This window comes from Oncorhynchus keta, chromosome 12, assembly GCF_023373465.1.
Source record: "Oncorhynchus keta strain PuntledgeMale-10-30-2019 chromosome 12, Oket_V2, whole genome shotgun sequence".
NCBI classification, from domain to species: Eukaryota; Metazoa; Chordata; class Actinopteri; order Salmoniformes; family Salmonidae; genus Oncorhynchus; species Oncorhynchus keta.
This window is the reverse complement of record NC_068432.1, coordinates 5554528-5567054: the sequence shown is the minus strand read 5'-3', so window position 1 is coordinate 5567054 and position 12527 is coordinate 5554528. Positions and strand designations below refer to the sequence as shown.

The following is a 12527-nucleotide window of genomic DNA, read 5'->3' as shown; positions in this document are numbered from 1 at the left end:
CAGAACATGTTTTAGACGTTATATCTAGGACTTTTACACAAACGCTATTTGAATACATCTCCGAAGTCTACATCATTGATACATTATGTCCCCTCTGAGTACGTTGTAAGGCCGAGCTAAACTGAAGATAATTAACACATAAAAGGAGCCATAAGGAATGTAACAGTGATTATGCAATGTGCTCAATAAAGTGATGTTACTTTAAATGCTGGACCAATCCTTTCTCAAAAAGGTTAAGAAGGCAGGTAAAATGCTATGTAAGTAAGCTAAACTTCTGCCCCATTTTGAGTAAAGGGAGGACTTTGTTTGAGGAGAAGAAAGCAGCAAACCATTATTGGAGAGGTTCCATCTTGTCTCGCGACTGCTTTGGCTCATGTGCTTCTAAAGATGTTACAGTTAAAAGAGCTGGACTGGCTCATTAAAAATGCTCTCTGATGGGAGCTACCATACCTCTACGTTCCAAATGGAATTCTATTCCCTATATAGTGCACTACTTTTGACCAGGGTCCATAGGGCTTTGGTCAAAAGTAGTACGCTGTTTAGGGAATAGGGTGTCACTTGGGACGCACCCCAACCCAACTGTCTCACATCACACAACGTTTGCTGAAGGAGCAGCCATTTGCTGTTGCAGAGTTAATGAGGGATAGGGAAGTTTATGGACGGGTGAATCTGCTATGGACCAGAAGTAGGTCTAGTAGTTGGATCACAATGATCTTTATTCATTTCTATGAGTGGGGTATTGTGATGACTGTTCTACCCTAGCTCTCCCCTACTCTACAGGGCTGTAGTGTTGGCTGTTACTGAGGAAAAGGCCTGGGTCCTGAGGTTACTGTGCTCTCCCTAGCAGAGCCTGAACCATTGCAGTGGAGGGAGAAACCTGTTGTAATCTGTGAGGCAGGAAACAAAGGGCCTCGTTAATGCAGAGTCTTGCAGGGGCCTTTGATGTGGAGCCAAGCCATTCACTCCTCGCTCCTTCCACACACACAGGCGTGCATGCGCGCACACACACACACACACACACACACACACACACACACACACACACACACACGTACACACACACACACACACACACACACACACGCATGCACACACGCACGCACACGCACACACACACAGCTATTTAAAGACATACTAGATTGAAACAACGATGTACGGTTTTTACAAAGATGTGGCACAAGCAGCAAGTCGCTTCAGTGGAAATATATTTTTTCTACAGCACCTATTCCCCTCGTTGAATTTATTCCATTACTTGTTGAACTTATGCCAACATGCCAATGTTGCAATTCTTTTTTTTTTTTTAAGTAAGTGCAGCTTTTTTTGGCACCTCCCCACAACTTCACAACACTAAGATCACTGACGTGCTCGAGCTTCAATTTCAGATATTTTCATTAACAAAATTGTAGCTTGGATTTGCGCTAAAGTGAGTCAGCCCTGCCTTGCCTCGGCACCTAACATGATATTAGCGGTTTTACTGATATTAGCATTTTCTTTGTTACCACAGTCCAGCAAGGTCTGTTGTGGGTGGTTAAATAACTCTTCCTGATTACGTTTTCACCCAGGCACAATCTAACTACATCACAGATACCATGAAAGCCCTAATTTAACCTCATCAGTCTCTGCTAATAAACACTTTGGATTGTTGCTTGAGTGCCATTGACTCAGATGAGCTTCATTCAATTGCTAATCAATCTTCAAAGTCACGTCTGATTTGGTTTTGATATGTTCTCTCTAAAGTCTGTCCCTCAGGACATAGGTCACATTTTACATTGAAAAGAAACATTTGTGTATGAGTGTATGAAAATGTGTGTGCATAAAGCTCCTACATGTGTATTTGTGTGTACTTGAATCTGTATGTGTGTGTGTCTGTATGTATGACCACGTGTCATATGTATATGTGTTCATGTACAGCATATATCACCTTGTGTGTGTGTGTGTGTGTGTGTGTGTGTGTGTTCGACTTTGTGTGTATGTGTGGCCAGGGTTCTGGGGCTTATGCCTCTTTAGAGGTAGAGGACTAGCGTGAGAACCCTGGTGGGCCAGCAGCAGGCTCTGACCACAGTGGCGGGCTGCTGAAGGCTGATGCCTGAGGACCCCCGGACTCCCTTCCCCAGTCAAACCATAAATGGGAGTCAGGGGAGGAGTGTGTGGGGGGGGGGGCTCAGGCATCAGCGGACATCAGGAAACACAACACTTCAGCATGTTAGTGGAGTGGCAACAGTGGTACAATGAGAACAACTAACAAGAAAATATGGGACCGCTTTTTAACTATATAGTTATTACAATGTAGTTAAGTGGCTCATTAGATCGCCGCTCAAATCACACGCGGGCGCGCACACCGCACACTCTGATGATTTACTTTTGTTATTACTTCAGCTTATGAAACTGCATGGAGATGAATATGACGTCCCTTAGAAAGCCACCTAAATAAGCCATCTCACCACGGCATCATACATCACAATGAATGAAAAAATGGCAGTTATAATTCCGCAATTGCGTTGTCGGTTTTTTCTCGGTTTGGAGAGTGAAACAAATGCATGTCATAGATAGAAAAAGATCCGCGTGGCCTTCCACGGGACTTATGGCAGAGCTATTAAATGTGTGCGTTCACGGTGGTCGCTTTCTAGTGGTGAGTGGGCGGGTTGGATTTTTTGAGTTGACAGTCAACAGCAGATTCCGGGATCAGTTTTTCCGCTGTTAGTGGACTGATGTGGCAAAGTAGAGGATGTATACATCTATCAAGGGGATACATGCTTAGTCTCACACATGCATGTAGGCGCACACACACACACACACACACACACACACACACACACACACACACACACACACACACACACACACACACACACACACACACACACACACACACACACACACACACACACACACACACACACACACACACCAATGATCTGGGTACCAATGTTTCACAAGACCTATAGAGAAGCCACCGATTGATACCTGCCAAGATACCGAGAGGCAAGAAAGCAATTGTTCATGTGTTTCTGAATTGCTCTTATTCCTGCTTTAGGCAAATGAGATAACATGGCAGACCGCATCCCCCATTAGACTCCTGTTCACAGGGTCTCCCTTCAAGACAAGACATCCACAAAGACCATACATGAGTATCAATCAACATGAAAAGGAATAGAGAAAATCGTACATGTCCCCTGTGCTCTGCACAGATTTTGTCCGACACAAGAAGCAATGGATATGAGCCATTCATAAAATAACAATAGCATGAAGATGAATAAAGGGTGGATTTTCAGCTCTTTATCCTGCCAGCACCAGTAGTGTTTACAAGATAATGGACTGAAAGTGTGGGGAGATTATTACAAGCACAGAATCATAAAGAACACAGTGAAAACTCCTCTGTGTGATCTTGTTCATTTCCAAGCCTTATGAGAGACTGGGCTCCAAACATCCTCTCTGAAGCCAAGGTCAAAAGTGGGGAGTGTCGCACAGAAAGAAAAAAAAGGAAGAAAACATCCCAGATTTTTTAACCAGCTGGCAAAAGCCATGGAAATACAAGGAAAATACTAAGAGAGCTGTTGCTAATTGGCTGCCTGAGGAGTGGTGAAAGCCAAGGATCAGACTTGACTTCTCACTCTGGGACAGAATTAGTGGTGTGAAGGCTAAGTAAATGACGATGAGATGTGTGATGAAACGAAATCACTGCAGCTACATGTACTGTACATGGCTGTGTCAATGGTGCTAATCAATGTAGGCTAGCAAGAGCTCTGTTGTGTCCCATATTATTTACATGGAGTACACCATTGCACAAAGTAGTCAACATGTCAACCATTGCATGTGTTTATACGAGCAATATTCTACTGATTCTTTTAGAACTGCCGGACATGTTTATTGTACCAATAATGTACTGTGCGGAACTGGTCAGTGAGCTACTTCATAACTGATAGGACCCAGGACTCAGCAAAGTGAAGAAGGCTGACCCCTTGAGGAACAAGAAGGGAATTAGTGGAAACTGGTTGTACAGTAGCCTACTACTGTACATTACCAACCTGGTCTTGTCTATCGATGGACAAACACTTGATTTTTGCCCCATTGTATGCCTGTAAAAACACAGCTCAGGCTCAGAGAGCACAATGCCAACTTTCGAATTTCAACAAAGAAAATATGTGATTTGTTCTGTTTTTGGTTTGATATGATTACTTAGGAACAGTGCTTTAAAGTCTTAATTATTGTTCTGGTCTGTGTCTCTGCCTGAGCATTCTAAGGAAAGTTCTCTCAAATTGAACTTGCATGTGCTATAGTGCTACATTAGAAGCCACGGGATTCATTTTACCACATTTTGAAAAATGATTTGGTCCCATCTGGGATTGATCCCAATTCCCTGCAACAGATATATTTTTTTTACCCATGGAAAGAGATATAGTTTGAAATAGAAAAACAATTGTATTTATTCAACATTTCCCTCCAGTTGGAACACTAATACATTACATACTCACACGTCTCTTTTATCATTTGTCATGTGAAAAAACATTGACGCCAAAATAATTATGCCTCAAATGATGAGTCTGCACTTTTTTTGAATCCCCAAAACTTTTTCCACAATAGTGAACCGCTTTCCAAAACAATTATGTTTTGACAACTGTTTGTGGTGTTTGCTTATATGTTTATTACCAAGACACTTATAGAAATCATCTCCACATTTCCCCCTCAAAAAAATATCTATAATTCATAATTTCATCATCTCTAATTTATTTTACATTGAATGAGAACAGCCCAATCTACTCAATGCCTTGGGACTAAAGATACTTCACAGTTTCTTTGGTGCCCTTACACATTGTATTATAGAGCTTTAAGTACAGTAAAGTCAAGATATCATGAGCATTTTGCCAAGGTGACACCAAGGGTACAGGTCTGTGCTCATGGGACCTGTCAGCTCAGAGGGCCATTTACTTGTCAAACAAAAACAAGATATTATCCAGTGATATTAAATATTTTGCAGCTGTGTACGGTACAATACGGTTGTTGAGTTGGATATATGAGGGAGGGCTTGTAATCTTTTCGCTGTGACTGGGGCTATTCTGTGTGACACTGGGAAAGGTGGGGTTAATTCAACTAATAAATGTTTGGCAACCCATGAAAGGCTGCGGGAAACGTTCTGAGATTGAACCCGACTTTAGATTCCTAAACTTTAGGCTTTGATGGTTTTGACTTGATTCAGAGACTGAGAACAGAGATTGGATGTCCCAACTGGTGCTGAACTCTTTTGCCTTTTTTAAACTCAAACAGCCTATTTTAAAGATTGACATAACTTTCAGCAACTCATTAAAATGTAAATGCTCACACTGTACTTTCATCTTTATGACATCTGGGTTTCATGGAGCTGAGGTTTTTCTTTAATCTGGGATGTTACTACATGGAACTACTATCAGTTGGCAAATCTACGACCGTGTTACACAGGAAGCTGGAGGACAATGTTGTGATAATAGTGCGGTGGTTAAATCCTTGCAGAAAAGAAACAATGACCATTGAAGAGTGTGATTCATAGTCAACTAACCTTGTCCCTGTAATGACAAGGAAAACTCAACCCTAAACCAAACTTGTGTATTTGGGAGAGTGAGAGTTTGGTGAGAGTTTGTCTGCATATGTGTGAGAAATAGATTTGAATGGGCTGCTTCTCACAGTATATCATCTAGTTTGGAATCAATCTTGGGAACAAACAGTATTCTCCCAGGCCTTCTGATTGGCTCAAAATAATTTAAAGTGATGGCACCCTGGAAGCGCTAAACCAAATCTGTTCTGGTTTTATGATGGGCTAGATTACAGGGTTGCTCTGGCAATGGCACCAAGAGATTCACCACACATATATCAACTGTTGTTATTTCTCTTGATTTTCTAAACTGGAACAACTGAAAATATTCATTGAGGCTAGATAGACCTCTTATCTTTACTACTGATATGATGTATTGGTCTTGAATGGTGGTTGGTGGAACAGTGGTTGGTATAATAGCCTTTGTTGTTGCATGGTGTTACGGACTCTTGGTTTTCACATATCTGCTCCAAACTGCAGTTTTTTTTAAAATATTTTGTCATGTCTAAGCAGTTATGGTTTTGGGGAAAGAGATAGCTACAGTGGGGCAAAAAAGTATTTAGTCAGCCACCAATTGTGCAAGTTCCCCCACTTAAAAAGATGAGAGAGGCCTGTAATTTCCATCATAGGTACACTTCAACTATGACAGACAAAATGAGAAAAAAAAATCCAGAAAATCACATTGTAGGATTTTTAATTAATTAATTTGCTAATTATGGTTGAAAATAAGTATTTGGTCAATAACAAAAGTTTATCTCAATACTTTGTTATATACCCTTTGTTGGCAATGACAAAAAGTCAAATGTTTTCTGTAAGTCTTCACAATTTTGGTTTTCACACACTGTTGCTGCTATTTTGGCCCATTCCTCCATGCAGATCTTCTCTAGAGCAGTGATGTTTGGGGGCTGTTGCTGGGCAGCACGGACTTTCAACTCCCTCCAAAGATTTTCTATGGGGTTGAGATCTGGAGACTGGCTAGGCCACTCCAGGACCTTGAAATGCTTCTTACGAAGCCACTCCTTCGTTGCCCGGGCGGTGTGTTTGGGATAATTGTCATGCTGAAAGACCCAGCCACGTTTCATCTTCCAATGCCCTTGCTGATGGATGGAGGTTTTCACTCAAAATGTCACGATACATGGCCTCATTAATTCATTCCTTTACACGGATCAGTCGTCCTGGTCCCTTTGCAGAAAAACAGCCCCAAAGCATGATGTTTCCACCCCCATGGTTCACAGTAGGTATGGTGTTCTTTGGATGCAACTCAGCATTCTTTGTCCTCCAAACACGACAAGTTGAGTTTTTACCAAAAAGTTATATTTTGGTTTCGTCTGACCATATGACATTCTCCCAATCTTCTTCTGGATCATCCAAATGCTCTCTAGCAAACTTCAGACGGGCCTGGACATGTACTGGCTTAAGCAGGGGGACACGTCTGGCACTGCAGTATTTGAGTCCCTGGCGGCGTAGTGTGTTACTGATGGTAGGCTTTGTTACTTTGGTCCCAGCTCTCTGCAGGTCATTCACTAGGTCCCCCCGTGTGGTTCTGGGATTTTTGCTCACCATTCTTGTGATCATTTTGACCCCACGGGGTGAAATCTTGCGTGGAGCCCCAGATCGAGGGAGATTATCAGTGGTCTTGTATGTCATCCATTTCCTAATAATTGCTCCCACAGTTGATTTCTTCAAACCAAGCTGCTTACCTATTGCAGATTCAGTCTTCCCAGCCTGGTGCAGGTCTACAATTTTGTTTCTGGTGTCCTTTGACAGCTCTTTGGTCTTGGCCATAGTGGAGTTTGGAGTGTGACTGTTTGAGGTTGTGGACAGGTGTCTTTTATACTGATAACAAGTTCAAACAGGTGCCATTAATACAGGTAACGAGTGGAGGACAGAGGAGCCTCTTACAGAAGAGGCTTACAAGTCTGTGAGAGCCAGAAATCTTGCTTGTTTGTAGGTGACCAAATACTTATTTTCTACCATAATTTGCAAATAAATACATTTAAAATCCTATTTTCTGGATTTTTTTTCTAATTTTGTCTGTCATGGTTGAAGTGTACCTATGAGGAACATTACAGGCCTCTCTCATCATTTTAAGTGGGAGAACTTGCACAATTGGGGGCTGACTAAATACTTTTTTTGCCCCACTCTATGTAGAGTTTTGTAAATGTGTTACTCTCACACTGAGAAAGTCAAAGACGCACCAACACTAAAGTTGGCTTTACAGTCCATAGTGCCTCGAATGAGATAGACAGAAATACATCATGTTAAAAAAATGTATGTCATTTCGTTTTCCAGGACCAGAATTAATAAAGGGGATCTATTGGGGCCTTTGGGGAACACAAAGTCTCCTCCCCAGAACTATATATTTCTCATACTGAGGGGAAAAGCAATGATGTATGTATATAAGAAGTATTTTTGGGGGGTTGCTTGGATGTGACAAGACGGTCTGAGGATGTACTGTGTGTTCGTTATTCAGAGACGCAAGCCTGGCATTTAAGGTTTCCTGTCTATCTCCTCAAAGCTAGCACATATGCCAAGCCTTGGAGTAGACATCTCCTTTTGTTGTCTGATTTCTTTACACTTTAGATAAAGGAGCTGCAAATTTCACAGTAAGGTGTTACACAACAAGCAAAAAGCTTGTTTCCACTGCATAACAGTTTGGAAGTTATCATCCATTATGGCCTCTCAGTTGCTGCTTGCTGTGTTTGAAAATATGTTCATTTCAAAAGGGTTGAGTGTGATTGATTAAATTGTCCTTTCTCTGTGCTACATCGTGTCAAAGTATTGTAGTATTTACTTGACAATGAATCTTAATTAGGGCTTTGTTTCTGTTTTTCTTTTGTGGTCCAACCTTACCTAAAGGTTGCAGATGATACCAACACATCAACCAGGCAGCGGTAGAGTAAGGAAATTCAATTTCCTCGGTTTCTTCTTGGCCATGTCTAGGGGGTTAAAACCAGGCTTGTTCACAGTAGTAAGTGCAGGCATAGAGATACCATTCCACCCTTTGCCCCTTTGATGTGCAGACACCTGCGGGGAGAATATGGAGAATCTGTTGATTAGATGATCACATATTCAGTACACATGTTGATGTTGGGTACAGTGAGGTGCAGGCCTCTCTGATGAACTTCATAGTGGTTGTTCAATAACTTCAATGCTGAACATCTCTCCCTTCTCTGAGCCAAACCTGTGTTGTTATTATCAATGGCAAAAAAAATATCCTAATTGTGTGAATGATCAGTTGTTGCTGATCAAGCACAGTTTAGTGTTGAAAATATGAATCTAGACACCCTGGCCCTTCATATGTTTCTATTAGTAAACAGAAAGATTGATAACATATCTATGGAATTATTACCACAGTGTTACACTGCGAGGTGATTTGGGAAATAGAAAGTGGGCGATTGCAGAAATACTTTTGTTCCCACAACAAAGCTTGTTCTATACTGGAAAAAGGTGCGTCTGAGCATACCCAATTATCAGCACAGATCTCTCCACTACTGTGAAACTGTCTGTTACTCATCTTACTGCATTCCTTGGACCACAGTGCATGGTAGCTAGATAAAGATCTCAGTCTCTCACACACAAACAAAACAAAACAAAACAAGCAGGCATAGCAAGAGTGACTCAAGGCTCAAATGTGTGTGTGTGTGTGTGTGTGTGTACGTATGCGAGAACAGCTTTGACCACAGTCAAGCCTTGACATTTCTCGTACCTTCTACCAAAGTTCAGTCAGGAAACACACACATTTTACCCCCCCTATAATGTTATCAACTTCTGTGACGTTGAACTGAAGAGAAAAAACAAAGCCTTTCAAAGTACAACTTTCATATTGTTTTAGCTCGTCTTTGGCATCACTAACTTTATGTGCTAGGTCAGGGCAGCCAACAGTGGACGATGGGGATTTCAAAAAGTCAAGAAGTCCAGAAAAGGTTGACTGAATCTCCTGCTAACTACTTATTGTATTCTGTGTCACCCCCTCTCTAAAAAACATTTCCAATCATTGATAGAAATTATGTTTTACTTAGAAAAGTGCGAGACAATAAACCATCCCATCTTCAAAAACGTCAGTTACCATATTCAATCGCTGCCCATAGTTAATTGAAGTTCGAAGGTCTTTGGAGAGTGGCTGTTTGAGTAGGAACTTGGGGAAAATAAAATTATTTACACAACCATAACCAGAGTCTGGGTTGCAGACTTCCATTCAGCGCTGAATGGAAAAATCATCAACATACACCAGGCTCCAGTGAAGTCATTGACTCATGAGAGGCTTGGTTGGATGGGAGGGTTTTGGACCTCGCTTGAACCACTGTTTTGAAAAAGATGACATAGTGCTTTATTTATCCATATGTTGTAAATTATGGCATCTGTTTATAATTTCTTTATTTACTTTGTAGATGCGGGCCCTGGGTTGATTAGCATTTTCTGTTGTGTTTGTCATCTTTAGATACATGATTGGCAGTTGGTGATGGCTGTTTGAAGTGTGCATTGGTTGGCTTTGATGCGTGGGGATGGAAGGAGAATCCAGATATTACTTGAGGATCATTTTAAAATGAATTTGGCTTCATCTGCAGGCGACTGAAAGGCGACAAACGAGAAATCGTTGGTAAAATGTGATTCAGCATACAATGACACAAGAACAACAAAATGCAATTTTGCATGTTCAAGACAAAAGAGCAGTTCAAGAATCGAAGGAAATACCTCAAAGCTAGAATCCTTAATTGCAACAATAACAAAACTGCTTCTGTTTTGGTAAAAAAAAAGAAAAAAAGAAATGCAACCACTCTTAAATTCATAGACAGAGCTATGGATGCAAGGACTAACTATCCCACGGTAGAACATTTCGAGTTAAACCACGTTTTGAGGCTATACAGTGTTTGTTTTCATTTACATTGTTTACAAATATTGCAGCAAAACAAGATAATATTTTGTGGTAAAACAGTTGAACTAAGCTCATGAGGCATTTACAAGTTATATTCTTGAAGAATCAATGGGTAAATATCATGCATTTATAAGTCCAGAAATGGATGTAGCAACTAAGGATTGTAGCTCTAACTTGAATTGATTCAAATAATCAGTCACTGTTGGGAAATAAATAAATATAAGAGTCTCTGCATCAATGACAGACTGTTTGGTAGTTATGGATCATGCTGTTTATAACTGCTCTGGTGTTATAATTAACATAATTAATTATTGTTTACTGACATGACTTACTACAAGCCATCTTAAGGAAAATAAAATCACAAAAGAACTGCCTCAAACACTGCATGATATTATCTTGGAATTAATCAATTATTACAGAAATTAAATGACAAAAACAGCTCCTACTTACTTTGAGGAATTAGCTCAAATTAAAAAAACAAATGCCACAAAGTATTATCAATTAAAATAATAATTGAAATGTTGCTATTAAGATTAAGGCAAATGTAAATGAATCGATCAGATGGTTAGGTAGCTACAAAACACTGAAATAATTTTCATAGAAGTTTTTATGTTCTGGTTGACAGTATGAGAATGTTTACATAAATTATTTGAAAATGCTGAGACTTTTTATTTAATTTGAGGTGTTGCTATTTTATGTGATATTAATGTGTTTATTAGTCAGAGAAATACAACATGTTCCTTATTCTTTTCAACTGAGCTAAAACCCAACAGTATATGTTATTTTTAGCAGTATATTCATCTTATCATTAACATTGAAACCAAATCGATTTTCTTTTTTAGAAATACAAATAGTTTAAGTTCATAGAGTAACTAACCTTTTCTAATCAATCAAATAACTTCAAGAAAATACTATATGAATATTTCGAAAGTGACTGATTACCACAACATATCAAATTATTCAAATGAATTTGAAGTTTTTAGTCGCTTTTTTTTGTAATTTGAGGAGACTTTCACTGTGCTTTCTGGAAACAGAGAGGAGTCACATTACATTGCTTACACTGTCACCTACTGGCCAAAACAGCTCAAAGCCTCTTCCAATTCCCTCATTCAGTTTGCGGGCCTTTCCTTTGGTTCTTTGATTAGACAGTTTCATGGTCTCCTTGTCCTCTGAAGATATTGTAGTGCTACTAACCCTCCTAGAAGCCACTCTGGCACATTTGGGATTGCAAATGTTCATAAATGCTTTCAAAACAAACGGCTTTCCAAATGTCTTTATTTGTAGGGTATTTTGCCTATTTCGTAGCAGCAAAGATAGAAACATAATTCGATAAAGAGAGACATAATTACCGTAGGTGCATACCATAGTTTCGAAGATTAGCATGCTCTCTATTGGCCTAGCTTTGCATTTCTACTTCCTGGGTTACCTGTGTGCCTATAGACACGTACTGTAACCAGCGATTGAATTATTATTATTTTTTAAATATATATAAAATATGTTATCTGGAGCATAATATAACTGATCTGACATCGAAAGTGAACTGCTATAGACATTGTACACATTGTAGTTATTTTCACTAGATAATACCTGGAGGTATTTGCTGCCAGCTGCACCCTTACTATGACAGAGGAAGTCATGGGGTTTGGCAGGGTTCCACACAACCACTTCCACACTATTCTATGAAAACAAGTTACACACTACTTCACAAAAAGCTTTGCACCCATGCTGCCATACACTACACTCATAAGGCTCACAAGAATGCAGAACACAGTATGAAAACTGGCACTGAGTGATTTGTATATGACAAAAAAAAGTTCAAAATAGCAACTGCATTATAGGATTACACATATACAAAGGCCTTCACAATATGCACATTTTGACTGCGTTAAACAGGCAGGATTTGCTGTGGTTACAGATAGTGCCGTACAGAAGTCGACTGTGACGAGTGCTCAACGTCACATCCTGGCTCTTCTCGTGTGCAGCGTTGATGCGACATTCCTGCATTCCAGCGATTAGACTACCCGTTGACTATGGACGGTTTTGTTATAAGCACATAATGATGGGGATTGGTGATGAGGTGGGACGAGC

At 40.1% G+C, this 12527-nt stretch overlaps 1 protein-coding gene across 1 annotated transcript in view; it reads right to left on the bottom strand.

Annotated features, from left to right (window-relative positions):
- LOC118390897 (transcription factor 7-like 2) overlaps window positions 1–8570 on the bottom strand; it is an 81305-nt gene extending 72735 nt beyond the window's left edge. Inside the window, exon 1 of the mRNA XM_035781628.2 lies at window positions 8417–8570. The gene's annotated coding sequence lies outside the window, so the exon portion shown is untranslated. The remainder of the gene's footprint in view (window positions 1–8416) is intronic.
- Between the last annotated feature and the right edge of the window lie 3957 nt (window positions 8571–12527).